Genomic DNA, 16,645 nt, shown 5'->3' with positions numbered 1-16,645 from the left:
ACTTTGCTGTTATCCAGCCATTTTGACTATAAAATACCGTGGTATCATTTGGTTAAGCTTTTAAACATACATATCATACACACACACACACACACACACACACACACATATGTTATATGTATATATGTAAAGTTTTAGTATATTTAATTCTTTCAATAGCATTTCTAGGTAAATATTATTATTTTCATTTTAGAAAGTAAATCTCAGCGAAGTGAAGTGACTTCCCCAGTCACATAAGATAGTAATGAGGAGAGAACCCTGTTTCCAAATTCAGTCCTTAGATTCAAATCCTCCTTTCTTTCTCAGACATAGAGCTTCTTTTTTTTTTTTTTCTTAAAATTTTTTTAATGGTTATTCATTTTTGAAAGACAGAGAGAGACAGGGCTCAAGCAGGGGAAGGGCTATGAGAGAAGGAGACACAGAATCTGAAGCAGGCTCCAGGCTCCGAGATGTCAGCACAGGGCCTGATGTGGAGCTCAAACCCAGGAGCCATGAGATCATGACATGAGCTGAAGTTGGATGCTTAACCAACTGAGCTACCCAGGCACCCCACTATAAAGGGCTTCTTAAAGAGTGTGATAAAACTCTTGAAATGAAAGATATATATTACTGCATTTAATTTTGCTGACATAAATATTTTCCCCTTGCCTAGAAGATATGATATTGTTTGTTGGTCAGAGTCATCCAAAGAAACAAAACCAATAGGATCTGTGTTTACATAGAAAGAGATACGGAGTGAGCTCATGTGATCGTGGAGGCTGGGCAAGTCCAAATCTGCACTGTGAGCCAGTAGGCTTGAGACCAGAACACCCAATGATATAGTTCCAGTCTTAAAGCAGGACCCTAGAGATCCAGGAGAGCCAAAGGCAGATGAAGTCTAAAGTCAGTGTACTGGACAATTCCCTCTTGCTCAAAGAAGCCATCTTTTTGATGGAATTCAGGCCTTTGATTGGATGAAGCCCCACCCATATTATGGATGGCAACCTGCTTTACCCAAATTTCACCAATTTAAATGTTAAACTCATCCCCAAACACCCTCCATGTTAACACATACAATTAACCACCAAGAGTCCACCCTTTGTCGACTTACCACATACGCCTTTTTGAACCATATGTATTCTCCATATAAAGATAATAACAAGGCCATGCTTCCACCTAACATGATAAAACTATCCTGCATACAACTGAAAACCACACTATCTCTTTGTCTAGAAGAGGATGCAGAATCCTTGGTTGATACTTACTATTTTTCTTGATATCTCATAACTTAAACGCTATGATGTAAAGTTAACAATATTAAATACTATGGTATGTCAATACATCTTACGTTACATGATAAGGGAATAAAGTAGGGAAAATATATTTGATGGGCGCCTGGGTGGCTCAGTCGTTTGAGGGTCCAACTTCAGCTCAGGTCATGATCTCGCAGTTTGTGAGTTCGAGCCCCGCGTCAGGCCCTGTGCTGACAGTGTGGAGCCTGGAGCCTGCTTCAGATTCTGTGTCTCCCTCTCTCTGCCCCTCTGCCACTCATGCTTTGTCTCTCTCTGTCAAAAATGAATAAATGTTAAAAAAATTAAAAAAAAATTAAAAAATCTATTTAAAACACATACACAAATATTCATAACAAAATAGGGATGAGATATTAATGATAATTACAGTTCTCGTTTCTATAACTCTCATGTCGTCATAGCTAGAATTCTCAAATGGAGAGTAGTTATCTACAGAGGAGGGCAGGGACTTGCTCCCAAATCCTAAGGGCCTGCTGTGTGATTTACCTAAAGGGGGCTGCCAGAGGCTCCAAACAGCATCCCTGTCCACCACTGAAACTTCAGGCACCATTGGATCTTGTGGCCCAAGTGGCAGAGAGGTTTCCATGGCAGCTTAGCCTTGTTGCAAAGCCTTCTCTTATCCTGAGTCCCAATCAAAACAAGCATCTTTTGGGGTCACTCACTAAATGGGCCAGAGTAACATACCCAGATGAAGGCTGTGTTGCTTCTAAAATCCAAAGAGGCCCACTAGGCATTGTGCCTGTTTGGGGTGTAAGAGGGACTAGCTGCAACTTATCTTTCTCCTTAGAAAGGAAAGTCGACATGCCTCATTCCACTAGACCCTTAGAAATTTCACTGAGATAAAAGACCTCTGAATTTGTGTTGAACTTTTGAATAAATGTGTTACCAGTAAGTCCAGAGTAGTTGCTGCCCCCTGCTCACTAGGTCCAATTACCACAGTGTCGTTAATGTAACAGACCAGTGTGATATCTTGTAGCAGGGAAAGGCGATCAAGACCCCTGCACACTAAATTATAACACACAATCGGAGAGTTGATGTATCCCTGAAGTAAGAGAGTACAGATGTATCACTGGGCTTGTCAGCTGAAAGCAAACCTCTTCTGATGGCCCTTATTAACAAGGGTGGGGGAAAAAATTGCCAGATGAAAAGCTGCATACTAGGTATCAGAGGATATGTTGATTTCCTCAAGCAATGAAACCGCAATTGCATCTGCAATTGGAGCGATCACCTGACTAAACTTATAATAATCCACTTCTGGGGCACCTGGGTGACTCAGTCTTTAAGGGTCCACCTGTTAATGTTGGCTCATGTTCGTGGGATCGATCCCCACATCAGGCTCCGTGCTGACAGCACGAAGTCTGCTTGGGATTCTCTTTCTCCCTCCCTCTAAAAATAAATAAATATTTCTAAAAATATCATTCAATAATCCACTGCCATTCTCTGTCTGCCTTCAGCACAGGTCATATAGACAAGTTGAATTGGAATGTGGTGGAAATCACCACCCCTGCGTCTTTTAATTCTTCATGGTGGCACTGATCTCTGCAATCCCTCCAAGAATGCCGCATTGCTTTTGGTTTACTGTTTTCCTGGGTAGAGGTAGTCATAATAGCTTCTACTTGGCCTTTTCCATCATAATATCCCTCCCTCCACAAGTCAGGAACCATGGTAGGAATTCTGCCATTTCCTGAGGATATCTATTCCGATTCTGCCTTCTGGAACTGGGAAAATAAACACAAGAGTGTCCAGGGACCCACTGGGTTCACTGTGAGACAGACCTGAGCCAAACTCCATTGACCACCTGACTTCCCTAAGCCCTTACTCTGACTAGTGGACAGCAGTGGCATTTTAGGTCCCCTGGAATTAGTGTAGGTTCGAAGCCAGTGTCCGGTAATTATTGAAGGGTCTCCTTATTTCCTTTACCCCAGGGCATAGTTACCCTGGTAAAGGGCCATGAGTTCCTTTGAAGAAGTCTGGCGGGCAAGATTAACAATAAATACTTTTGAAATCTACAGGGGTCCTTCCTCAACAGGTCCCAGCCTCCCCTTTATTCAAGGGGTTCTGGGTATATAAACTATTTCAAGTCTGGGAATTGGTTGAAGGGCTGTGACTCTCTGCTTTCATGATGCAGGTTATACTTAAAGAGCCATTCCAGAAATCCCGGAACCAACTCAGAAAATTCATCCTTAAGATTCTGTTCCTCTACAGTCACTCAGCACCACAATTCATAGCAAAATACCATAGACGGGGGGCTTAAAAAACACAAACATATTTTCTCACCTATCAAGGTCCCAGGAAGGTTGTTTTCTTGTGAATCCTCTCTCTTTATTTTTCAAATGTCTGTCTTCTGGTTGTATCCTCACATGGCCTTTTCTTTTTCTGTGTGCACTTGTGTTATCTTTTCCTCTTATAAGGACACCACCCTTCAATTAAGGACCCACCCTTATGACCTTATTTAACCTTAATTATCTCCTTTAAATGTTTTAATGTTTATTTATTATTTTCAGAGACAGATTGTGAGCGGGGGAGGGGCAGAAAGAGAGGGAGACACAGAATCTGAAGCAGGTTCTGGGCTCTGAGCTGTCATCACAGGGCCCGTCGCAGGACCGGAACCCACCAACCACGAGATCATGACCTGAGCTGAAGTTGGCCGCTTAACCGACTGAGCCATCCAGGCACCCCAAACCTCCTGAAAGGCCGTATCTCTAAATACAGGCACACTTGGGGTTGGGGCCTTAACCTATGCATGGTGGGGAGGCACATTCAGTCCATAACACGTCTGCATGGGGCAAATGTTCTATAAATGTTCTGTAAGCAAGAGGTGGTACAATCCCTCTTCAAGAAAGCAGAGGGCTGAGAATATTTACATTTCTTTATTTGCAGGTATAACTCAGGAAAAACTGAGTCTCCTCATTTGTTTTGACTCCCTGAGAATTGCAGGTCTAATAGCTGAGTCATGTTAACAATAATACTAATACAGTGATGCTAATAATATAGCCACCTCTTACTGAAGGTTTATTTCTTGCCACACAATATGTTGCATGATTTCCATATAGGAATAGCACTCTTTACAGAAACTTTATATAAAACAACACAGTTTTATGGATGATACAAAATGAAGCCAGCAATGAACAAGTAGAATTTAAAATTAAAATCCCAGTGCCATTTACATTAGCACTCTAAAAAATTAAATACGTAAGTATAATCAAATAAAATATGTACCAGATCAAGATAGGAAGACTACAAAATTCTGATGAAAGAAATCAAAGAAAACTAAACTAGAGAGAGAGTCCATGTTCATGGAAGACTCAGTATTGTCAAAAATCAGTTATTCCCAACTTGATCTATAGATTCAATGAAGTCCCACTCAAAAGTCCGGCAAGTTATTTGGTGGATATTGGTGAACTGATTCTAAAGTTTATGTGGAGAAGCAAAAGAACCAGAAGAGCCAACACAAAATTGAGAGAGAAGAAAAAATGAAGTTGGAAGACTGACACTACCTGACTTTAGGACTTACTATAAAGCCACGGCAATCAAAATAGTATGGTACTTGTGGAAGAATAAACCAATAGATCAAGGAAACAGAATAGAAAGCCCAGACATAGACCCCCATAAATGTAATCAACTGATTTGAAGAATGGGATAGAGGCAACCCAAAGGAGAAAAGACAGCCATTCTAACAAATGATACTGGAACAACTGAAGAGCCCGTGTAAGAAAAATCAATCTAAACAGAGACCTTACACCCTTCACAAAATTTAATACAAAATGGATCACATCCCTAAATGCAAAATGTACAAGGATGAAATTCCTAGAAGATACCATGGGAGAAAATCTAGATGACTTTGGGCTTCGCAATGACTGTTTTGATATGTTAAAAACAGGATTCATGAAAAAAATGTTGAGTTGGACTTTATTAAAATGAAAAAATTCTGCTCCACAAAAGACACTGTCGAGAGAATGAAAGGCAGACTGGAAGAAAGTATTTGCAGAAGACGTATTTGATACAAGACTGTTAGCCAAACAAAACAAAACAAAACAAAACAAACAAACCCCCCACCAAAAAAAAAAACAACAAGAAAACAGAACAAAAAACACTTAAAATTCAACAGTAATAAAACAAACACCTTGGTTTTAAAAGATGGACAAAGGTTGAACAGACATCTCACCAAAGACATATAGATCACAAATAAACATATGGAAAGATGTTCAACATTATATGTCATCAGGAAAGTGCAAATTAAAACAACAGTGGAATATTTTTGCCAGAATGCTGGTAATACCAACGGTTGGTAAAGGCTTAGAGCAGGCGGAATTCTCATCTATTGATGGTGGGAATGCAAAATGCAACTGCTTTGGAGGATGGTTGGACAGTTTCTTATGAAACCGAGCATACTTAGCATACAATCCAGCAATCATACTTCTTGGTATTTATCCAAAGGTGTTGCAAATGTATGTTCACATGAAAACCCGCCCAGAGATGTCTATAATGGCTTTATTCATAATTGCCAAAACTTGTCTTTCAGTGGGTGAATGGATAAATCAACAGTGGTATATATCCACACAATGGAAAATTATTTAGTACTAAGAAGAAATGAACTATAATACCGTTTATGGTACTGTAATGATGGTTACATATCATTATATGCTTGTCCAAACCCATAGAAGGTATTACATTAAGAGTGGACCTTAATGTAAACTATGGACTTCGAATGATAATGATGTTCATCACTTGTAACAAGTGTCCCACTTCGGTGAAGGCGGGGGGGTGTTGACAATGGGGGAGGCTCTGCATATGTGGGAGAAGAGGATATGGGAGACATCTCTGTACTTTCCCCTCAGTTTTGCTGTGGAGCTAAAACTGCTCTAAAAAAATTACGCCTTTAAAATAAAAGTAAAACAAAACAAAACATGAGGCTCAGCACGGTTAAACAATTTGCCCAAGACCAAATGCCTCGTAAGTATTGACATGTAAAACAAATCCAGATCTGACTGGGGTCAAAGCCCAGGATGTACAACTGGCTACCTGGATCCTTAAGAGACAAAGTACATTTTTTCCCACACATGTCCATTGATTTAAAAATAAATAAAATTCATATCTTATTCCTTTTATATTGTACTTGGAACACAGCGATTTCCCTTTACTTAATCCTGACTGCCTACAAACCTTTTGTGATCATGGACTGCGTCCCAAAAAAATGTTTATACATTTAAACAGGATGAAGCTAAACTTCTGAGATAAAAATGGACCTTACTTGCCTACTAATGGTTGCAGTTTTTCTGTTAATCTTTTTGTTTCGTACATACTTTAAAAAACACATCTTTCTAAAAAATAATCACTAATAACAATGAATTGGGAGTTCCAAAGGAACCATGATATTCCATAAAATATTAGGAAATATGACCTATAGTTTGTATTGCAGTCACCTTCCTGCTCTGAGAATCTTTTTTTAGATTCCAGGCATTTTGATTGTACAACTGTCTAAAACACACACACACACACACACACACACACACACACACACACAGCTTCAAAATGAACTGTTGATTCTGGGGCTCCGGGATGGCTCAGTTGGCTGAGTGTCTGACTGTTGATCTCAACTCAGGTCATGATTTCACAGTTCGTGAGATCGAGTCCCCCATTGGGCCTTGTGCTGACAGCACAGAGCCTGCTTGGGATTCTCTCTCACTGTCTTCCTCTCTCTCTCTCCCTCTCTCTGTCCCTCCCCCACTCACTCACTCTTAGTTTCTCTCTCTCTCTCTCTCTCTCTCAAAATAAATAAATAAACATTTAAAAAATGAACTTTTGATTCATTTTTTGGTCAAGTCTCTCTGATGGCCTCTCTTTACTCTGCATAAAAACAAATTCCTTACCAGGGCTTATATATAACCTGGCTTCTGTCTGCCTCTCTGAACTCTTCTTCTATGGTTCGCCAACTGATTACTCTGTTATGGACACATGTTCCCTTACTTTTCCTCAAATGCCCAAGCAGGTCCTGCCTCAAGGCCTATGTGTTCACTGCGGTCTCTGCAGAGGTCTTTGCTTGATTACCTCCTTCACATTATCCTGTCAAGGTCTAAAGGCCTTAAAAAGGCCTTCCCCGAACTCCCTTCCTAACACAGTGCCCTCCCCTTCTGTCAGGCTCTAGCCCTGTTGTGTTTGTATTTTGTATGATGGGTTATCTGTGTGTGTGTGTTTGTTTTGTTTTTTTGTTTTTTGTTTGTTTGTTTTACTTTATATCACTTATCATCATCTGGTGTATATTTGTATGTTTGCTTATTTTCCGTCTTGTGTAGCCTCCGTGAGAGTAGTTATTTTTGTTCATACAAGTATCCTCAGGGCTAAAATAGTAAAATACTAAAATAGTGAAGCAGTGTTTGACACATAGAAGGAACTTAATATCGTTACCCAAAACAGTGAGTAAATGAACGAATGTTTTCATTTTGTAACAAAATAGAAAACTTATACAAAATAGAAATTCTTTAAAAAGTTTCCATAAAATAAATCAAACGTTTTAATATTTTCTTCCATACCTTCATGTAGTGTTTTTTGCTCACCTCTGGGGTGCTCTGTAAAACAAAGACGTCAACATAGAAAAAGAATCACCAGCCATCTATTTGCCTTTTGCAGTACGGAATGACCATTCTTTTTTTTCTTTAATTTTTGTTAATGTTTATTTATTTTTGAGAGAGAGAGAGAGTGGGAGTAGGAGGGGGGCAGAGAGAGAGGGAGACACAGAATCCGAAACAGGCTCCAGGCTCTGAGCTGTCAGCAAAGAGCCCGACGTGGGGCTCGAACTCACGAACCGTGAGATCATGACCTGAGCCAAAGTCAGATGCTTAACCGACTGAGCCACCCAGGTGCCCCTAAAGGATTCTTTTTTTTTTTTTTTTTAAATAAAACTGTTTAAAGTATAATTGACATTTAACGTGATACCTGTTTCAGATATACAACATAATGTTTCAATATTTGTGTATATTGTGAAACAATTATAATTAGTCTGGTTAACATCTGTCACTATACATAGTCACAATTTTCTTTCTTGCAAATTTCATGATCTGTCTTAGCAACTGTCAAATATGCAATATGGCATTATTAAGTGTAGTCACCATGTTGTACATGACATGTACATTCCCCAGGACTTATTTATTTTATAACTGGGAACGTGTACTTTTTGACCACATTCACCTATTTCACCCACCTCCCATCCCCCCCATCGCGTGGCAATCACCAATCTGTTTTCTGTGCTTCTGAACTCATTTTGCTATTGTTGTTTGTTTTTAGATTCCATGTACAAGTAAGAGCGTATGGTATTTGTCTTTCTCTGTCTGAGTTATTTTATTTAGTATAATGCCTGCAAGGTCCATCCATGTTGCCACAAATGGCAAGATTTCATTTTCTTAATGGGTGAATAATATTCTTTTGTGTATATATCCCATATTCTTTTTATCTGTTCATCCATTTGTGGCCACTTGGGTTGTTTCCACATCTTGGTTACTAGAAATAATGCTGCAGGGTGGCTCAGTCGGTTGAGCGTCTGACTTGGGCTCAGGTCATGATCTCGCTGTTCGTGGGTTCAAGCCCCGCCTTAGGTTCTGTGCTATCAGTTCAGAGCCTACTTCGGATCCTCTGTCTCCCCTCTTGCTGCACCTCCTCTGATTGCTCTCTTTCTCTCAAAACTAAACATTTATTAAAAAAGAGAGAATGCTTCAGTGAACATGGAAGTGCATATATTTTTCCAAGTTAGTGTTTTCATTTTCTTAGGTAAATACCTAGAAGTGGAATCACTAGATTGCAGGGTAGTTCTATTTTTTTTTTTTTTAATTTTTTGAGGAACCTCCATGCTGTTTTCCACAGTATGGCTGCACCAATTTACATTCCCACCAACAGTGTGCAAGCGTTCCCTCTTCTCCACATCTTTGCCAACATTTCTTACTTCTTGTCTTTTTGATAATAGCCATTCTGACAGGTGTGAGATGATAGCTAATTATAGTTTTGATTTGCATTCCCCTGATGTGTAGTGATGTTGAGCATCTTTTCATGTGCCTATTGGCCCTTTTGTATGTCTTCCTTGGAAAAATGTGTATTTAGGTCGTCTGCCCATTTTTAATCAGAATGTGCAGTTTTCATTGAGTTTCATGAGTTCTTTGCATATTTTGGATATTGACCCCTTATCAGCTGTATGACTTGCAAATGTTCCTCCCATTCAATAGGTTGCCTTTTCATTTTGCTGATGATTTTCATTGCTTTGCAGAAGCTGTTTAGTTTGATACAGTCACACTTGTTTATCTTTACTTTTGTTGCCTGTGCTTTTGGAGTCTGATACAAAAAAAAACATCACCAAGACATATATCAGGGAGCTTACTACTTATGCTTATGGTTTCAGGTATTACACTCAGATCTTTAATCCATTTTGAGTTAACTTTTGGTGTATGTTGTAAATTGCTGTCCAGTTTCATTATTTTGCATGGGACTGTCAAAGCATTTTTAATCTCAATCTCATAAAAACTTAAAAATAAAAGTAAAGCAATGGGGTTGCTCAAAACCTTGGAGATCATTTGGGTCTGCTCTTACTTCTGACACTCTGAGTCTAGTTGACCCTTTTACATATTCTGGTAGGTCTGATACCTATAAACCGGCCTCAGATAAGAGAATCTGACTTAATGGACCAACTTATTTCAAACTGAAGCACTTTCTGTCTTCCTAATCTTCTGTATCTCTTTTCTTATCCTGACTTTCACCATCTAATTTTGCCCTTTTGAATTCAACTCTGTTCTGGGTTCAACCTTGTAACTCTGAATTCTCTGAATTCTGAGTTCCCACAGCTCTCAAGAGGGATCTTTTCCATCATCCAGGCTGACCAAATCTCCTGGGGCCAATCACCAGCCCTGTTAATGAGATGAGATTGGAAAAACAGATTTTTTTTTTTTACTCTTGGATTTTATATATTAAAAATTCAAACCAAATGAAAAAACAAGATTAAAGCAAACTGAGAAAGACACTGGCCACTAGACCCAGTATTATTTTCATTTCACCATGTCTCAGAAAAACATAAAAATGTATTTTAAAAAGTAATTACTGAGGCGCTAGGTGGCTTTGTCGGTTGGGCATCTGACTTCAGCTCAGGTCATGACCTCATGGCTCGTGAGTTTGAGACCCGCATTGGGCTCTGTGCTGACAGCTCGGAGCCTGGAGCCTGCTTCAGATTCTGTGTGTGTCTCTCTCTCTCTGCCCCTCCTCTACTCGTGCTCTGTCTCTCAAAACTAAATAAACGTTAAACAAAATTAAAAAGCAATTATTAAATGCAGAAAGATCATTAGTCATGTTACAAGCCTGTTCTTAATGCAATACTAAAATGTACTTAAAATTCTTAAGGGTCAAATCGTTGGTTTCTATTCCCTGCAATATGATGGACTCATATTCAGAGAAACTTCTCTAGAGAAAATATGAAAAATGATTATGATGTGTTTGTGTGTGTTTGTGTGCATGTGTGTGTGTGTGTTTAAAGGAAACCTTTAAAGGAGTCATTATTGTCTTATCAAATGGAAATTCAAAGAAGTAAGCCCCATCTTTACACAGTGTGTGTTCTGAGTGTATCTTGCAATTCCTGATCACTTAGAGCTTTGGATTTAATGGACCACATGCCCAGTGAACAGGAGACAAACCTGCAGAAGTTGACTGACAAGAACTCTTCAGTTTCATTCAGCATACGTGAAAACAAACCTGACCAGTAGAGGGAGATGGTGGGGATGCCTTTCTATGTTGGTCTTGGGTTAGGACAGAAGGCAGCAACTGTGATGAGGGGTGGGGTGGCCCAAGACTTCCTAATCACTAGCTCTTTTGTAAGTCAGTTCCAGAATTCCAAAAATTTCTAACCAAAATTTTAATCTGAAATCATTCTAGATTGTGAATGGTCTCTGTTTCTGGAAGAAATGAAGACAAATTATCTCTAGAGAAACTGTACTTTAAATACGGACTTCAAATCTCCAAATAAATGAAGTTTCAGGAAAAGGGCTACCATAAAAAATGATGCAATTATAAAATACAAGCGATCACGGAAAAGAGTCTTTGATGACAACAGGACACAAAATCAGATGTGCCAGACTATTTACAAAACAAGTATTTACAAAATGGTTTATAAAAGAGCTATAAAATTTGCTACATGTGTTAACAGAAGTTACATCTATTTAAATATGTTTTATTAAAAGAACAATGGACTATTAAGATGGAATAGTTGATACCCAACTTCACAACTAGAGAGGAAAATATAATTACTGGAATAAAAATTTACTGACTTGGCTAAATAGTAAACTAGTGAGTTGGTAAACTGGAAAAGGGAGCAAAAGAAATAATTCGAAATGCAGCAAAGTGAAAAAAAAGGAATGGAACATGTGACAGGTTGAGTTGGTGAGAATAGGGCGCTAACGTATTAGGAAATAACAAAACATGGACAAAAAGATCTGGAGAGAGGAAAACAGAAAGTTTTCCATAATTGATGAAAAATATAGATCTTCAGATTTGGGTAGACTACTGGATCACACCCAAAAAAGTTGTACAGAAATCCACTGCTAGTGGATTAATGTGAAAATACAGCAAAGAAAAATAAATCATCGAAATCTGAAATACATTTGTAAGAAAAATCAGATTTTCTCCAAAGACATAAGAATATACTGATGGCTGACACTTTCCTGGCAACAGTGGGAGTCAGAAAAGAAAGAATGAGATGTTATCTTCAAAGTCTGGAGAGAAAAATAAGGCAAGTAAAGATATTTTAAGATAAAAACTGAGTTTGTCAAGAGCAGACTTTAAGGACTTTAAAGAATTCACTTCAGAAAAAAAAATAGGATTATAGAAGGTAGGTATAGAAACAAACAGCATGGTAAGTAAGGAAATAGTGAATATATACACTGATATACGAAATAATAATTATATTGTAATCATAGGGGTAAAATAAAACCAATGTACCAGACAGAAAATACATATTTGGTTAAGGTAATTATGTTTGTTAAAATTTCTAGGGTAACCTCTGAAAGAGTAAAATTCAAGAGTATAATTTCCGAACCAGAAAAAGAAAAAGAAAAAAAGAAAAAACTAAAGCACACACACACACACACACACACACACACAATCCATCTAGATGAAAATTGAGGAAGAGAAAAGAACAAAGAAAAGTTAAGTATTAATATAAAGAACAAAAATAGAGGGTAAAAATTGTTCCTAATCTACTTGAAATCATGTTAATGTATATGAACATAACTCTTCTGTTAAAAGACAATGATTATTAGACTTGTTTTAAAAAAATCCAGTTTTCTGCAATTTAAAGTCACATGTCACAAACTTCCACTGCCATGCATGTTGAACTTAAAAAAAATGGAAAAGAGATATACAGGAAAATACTAACGAAAAGAAAGATGCTCCTGCTATATAAATACCAAATAAAAGAGAGTTTGTAGCAAAAAGCTTTGCTTTAGGTAGAGTACTTATATTGATTAAGGTTTAAATTCACCATGTAAATTCTAAACTTCTATACAATAGCATAGTTTTATAACTTCAAAATACCACTTGGCCCAACTGCCAGGAGAAGGTGATTAATTGAGCATTATTGAAGAGATTTTAACATACTTTTCTCAGTAATCAATAAAATGAGCAAACAAAAAGTAGGAAGTATATAGAATATGTGAGGAAAAAAAACCAATTGTATAGAAAAGTGCATCCAACAACCAGTGAACTGTACTTTCTTTAAAAAAGTGCATCCAACAACCAGTGAACTGTACTTTCTTTTCCAGTGTACATGGATCATTTTTTTTAACGTTTATTATTTTCAGAGAGAGAGAGAGAGCCAGTGGGGAAAAAGCAGAGAGAGAGGGAGACACAGGATCTGAAGCAGGCTCCAGGCTCCGAGCTGTCATCACAGAGCCCAATGTGGGACTCAAACCCACGAACTACAAGATCATGACCTGAGCTGAAGTCGGACACTTACCTGACTGAGCCACCCAGGCGCCTCAGAACAATTTTTTTTTTTAAATTAAAGAATCATTATTAGACAGAAATGCATTATTTGATCATCTCATACTTTAGATAACTGTGATAAGGAGATAACTTCAAAAATACAGAATTGCGTATTTGTAAACATTTAAAAAGTAATGATTTAAAGTTTAAAACATTTGGGAAACTGGAAACATTGAACAAAAAGATTATAAAAATCCTACCTATAAAATGTAAACATTTCTTTAAAATGGTAACTAGAAAAGTGTGTTTTTTTTTTTTTATTATTATTATCTTTTTATTTTAGAGAGAAAGAGAGCAAGCAGGGAGAGTGACAGAAGGAGACAGAGAGAATCTCAAGCAGACTCCACGCTCAGCACGGAGCCCAAAGTGTGGCTCAGTCCCACGACCCTGGGGTCATGACTTGAGCCAAAATCAATAGTTGAACAGTCAACTGACCAAGTCTCCCAGGTTCCCCAGAAATGTATACATTTAAATATTTCTATTAGAAATACAGTCTAAAATGTATTGGACAAAGAGATCACCTTAAGAAGATAGAAATATACAACAATATAAGATAAACCCAAAGAAATAAGAAAGGTAAAGCTAAAAACAGAAACAAGTAGAATTTAAAATAAGGATAAAATAGAGGCACCTGGGTGGCTCAGTTCTTAGAGAGTCTGACTCTTGATTTAGTCTCAGGTCATGATTTCATGGTTCGTGAGTTTGAGCCCCACATCGGGTATAGGGCCTGCTTGGGATTTTCTCTCTCCCTCTGTCTCTACCCCTCCCCTGCTCATGTGAGCACAAGCTCTCTCTCTCTCTCTCTCTCTCTCTCTCTCTCAAAGTAAAGAATTACACTTAAAAAAAAAAAAAAGATAAAATAAATAAGCTTACAAGGCCCAAACTGGGTCCTTTACAAAATCCAATAAAGTAGACAAATGTCCAGAAGGGTGATCAAAAAAAAAAAAAAAATTGAAATTAAAGAAAGAAAAAAGGTACCATTGACCAGGAGTAGAAATTCTAAAAAGGGTCCTAAGGACAGATATAGCAGAGGTTATACATAAATAATATACAGAGATACGTGCAAAAAATAGAAAGTGTGGGTAAAGTGGGTAAGTTCTTAATGGAAAATTACCAAAATAAGACTAAATAAAACATGTGAATGCAAATAAATTGATCAGTGGTAAAAACAACAACGAAAAATCTTCCTGCAAAAAGAAAAGACAGATGATTCTGATCATTTTCAAGTCCATAAAGAATGGGTAAAAGGAGAACACTTATTTCTAAGATCAATTTCAAAACCATAAAAGACACCATGAAAACAGAAAAAAACACCTTACAGACCACTGTCATTCAGTAACACAGATTCAAATATCCTCAGCAAAATATTAGCAAACCTATTCTGTCACTATATATTAAAAAAAGTAAGTTGACTTTATATGAGCAATACAGTGATGGCTCAAATTTAGACATTCCATCAATACAATTCACCATATTCACATAGTGGGGGGAAAAGTGCATGATGATTTCAAAAGATGAAGAAAGAAAAGATAAAATCAAAATTAATTCATGACTTAAAAAAATTGCGACTAAGAGCTTTAACTAGGTTAAAGACATTCATTTGAGAATTTTTTAACAAAATTCATTGCATTCGGTGGTGAAACACTGAAAGCATTCTCTCAGGATGCAGAAAGAAAGTTAAGAGTGCCCAATGTTATCACTTCTATTTAACACTGTAAAACTGGGTTACCTGGGTGGCTTAGTTGGTTAAGCGTCCGACTTTGGCTCAGGTCATGATCTCATGGTCATGGGTTCGAACCCTGCGTCAGGCTCTGTGCTGACAGCTCAGAGCCTGGGGCCTGCTTTGGATTCTGTGTCTGTCTCTCTCTGCCCCTCCCCCGCTTGTGCGCTCTCTCACTCTCTCTCAAAAATAAACAAACATTAAAATTTAACACTGTAAAAATGGTGCTAATATATTAAAAAGTCATTTAAAAAGCTAGAAATTAGAAAGAGGAAAAAAAACTGCCATTATTTGCAGATGTTATGATTGTCCTCAAAGGAAACTAAAACAAAACAGAACAAAAACACAGGAAACAAATAATTTGAGTTAATAAAATAAAATTTAGCAATTTTGACATATTTAATAGCAAAATAATGATGCATATATATTTTATGCCAGGAAAGAATTACAAAAGGTAATAAAAAGGTAAGGATCCAAAGAATAAATCTAATAAATATGTTTGAGATTAATGTGATGTAAAAAATTACAAATCTTAGTGAAAGATCTTTAAAGGGGAAAGATACGTTGATAAATAGAAAGAACGAATGTCAAAAAATATCACTTTACCCCAAATTGAGCCACAGATTAAATTCAGTTCCACCAGGGGCACCTGGGTGGCTCAGTCGGTTAGGTGTCTGACTTCCGCTTAGGTCATGATCTTACAGTTTGTGAGTTCGAGCCCTGTGTTGGGCTCTCTGCTCTCAGTGCAGAGCCCGCGTCAGATCTTCTGTCTCCCTCACTCTCTGTGCCTCCCCTGCTCACTCTCTCTATCTCTCCAAAATAAAGTAAATGTTAAAAATAAATAAATTCCGTTCCACCCAAAAAACCTACACGGTGATTCTAGAATTTATTTGAAAAATGAAGTGCCAGACCTAATTCTGAAAAATAGTGGGTTTTTTCCCCTACAATTTATCATGAGCTATTAAGAGTCATAGACAAGTTAGCCAATGGAAGAGAATAGAGAAACAGACCCGTATTTACATGAAAACTTAAAATATGACATAAATGACAATGCAGAACTTAAAATTTGATGAGATTACATCCAGAGAGGGAGTATTTAATTATTATTATTTTAAAATCCAGATGAATCAGTGACTGCAACATGAAAAGCAAGGCTTATAAAAATTTAGAAGACAAATACAGGATGATATTTTAATGATGGCATATAGACAGGATATTGTCAACAATTCCTCAAAACACTAAACATTTAAAAACTTGATAAATTAACTACAGTAAAGGTAAGCACTCCTTTTCATCAAGAGACACCAGAAAGAGAGTGAAAAGGCAAGTCAAATGCTAGGAGAAACTATTTGCCACACATGTCAGTGACAAATGGTTCATGTCTAGAACTGGTAAATAATTTCTCATGGTAAGTTTTTTAAAAGGAAGCAACCCAACAAAAAAGCGAGCTAAGAATATAAAAGGCTATTCTTAGGAGATGAAACTCATATAGTTGGTATATGTAGCAAAAAATTTGCCGAATGGAGTACCCGGGTGGCTCAATCAGTTGTGTCCAACTTTGGCTCAGGTCATGATGTCACAGTTTGTGGTTTCAAGTCACACATCGCACTGTCAGTGCAGAGCCTGCTTG

The 16,645-nt window shown here is 37.5% G+C and overlaps 2 pseudogenes; both read right to left on the bottom strand.

The window, feature by feature from the left end:
- The window catches only part of LOC144612848 (uncharacterized), a 37,176-nt pseudogene extending 34,578 nt beyond the window's left edge, over window positions 1–2,598 (bottom strand).
- Window positions 2,599–2,749: 151 nt separating this feature from the next.
- Window positions 2,750–16,645, bottom strand: part of LOC144612849 (uncharacterized) — a 36,031-nt pseudogene continuing 22,135 nt past the window's right edge.

Source organism: Panthera onca, chromosome D1, assembly GCF_046562875.1.
Source record: "Panthera onca isolate mPanOnc1 chromosome D1, mPanOnc1 haplotype 2, whole genome shotgun sequence".
NCBI lineage: Eukaryota > Metazoa > Chordata > Mammalia > Carnivora > Felidae > Panthera > Panthera onca.
The sequence above is the reverse complement of the archived record's forward strand: the minus strand, read 5'-3'. Positions and strand labels throughout refer to the sequence as shown.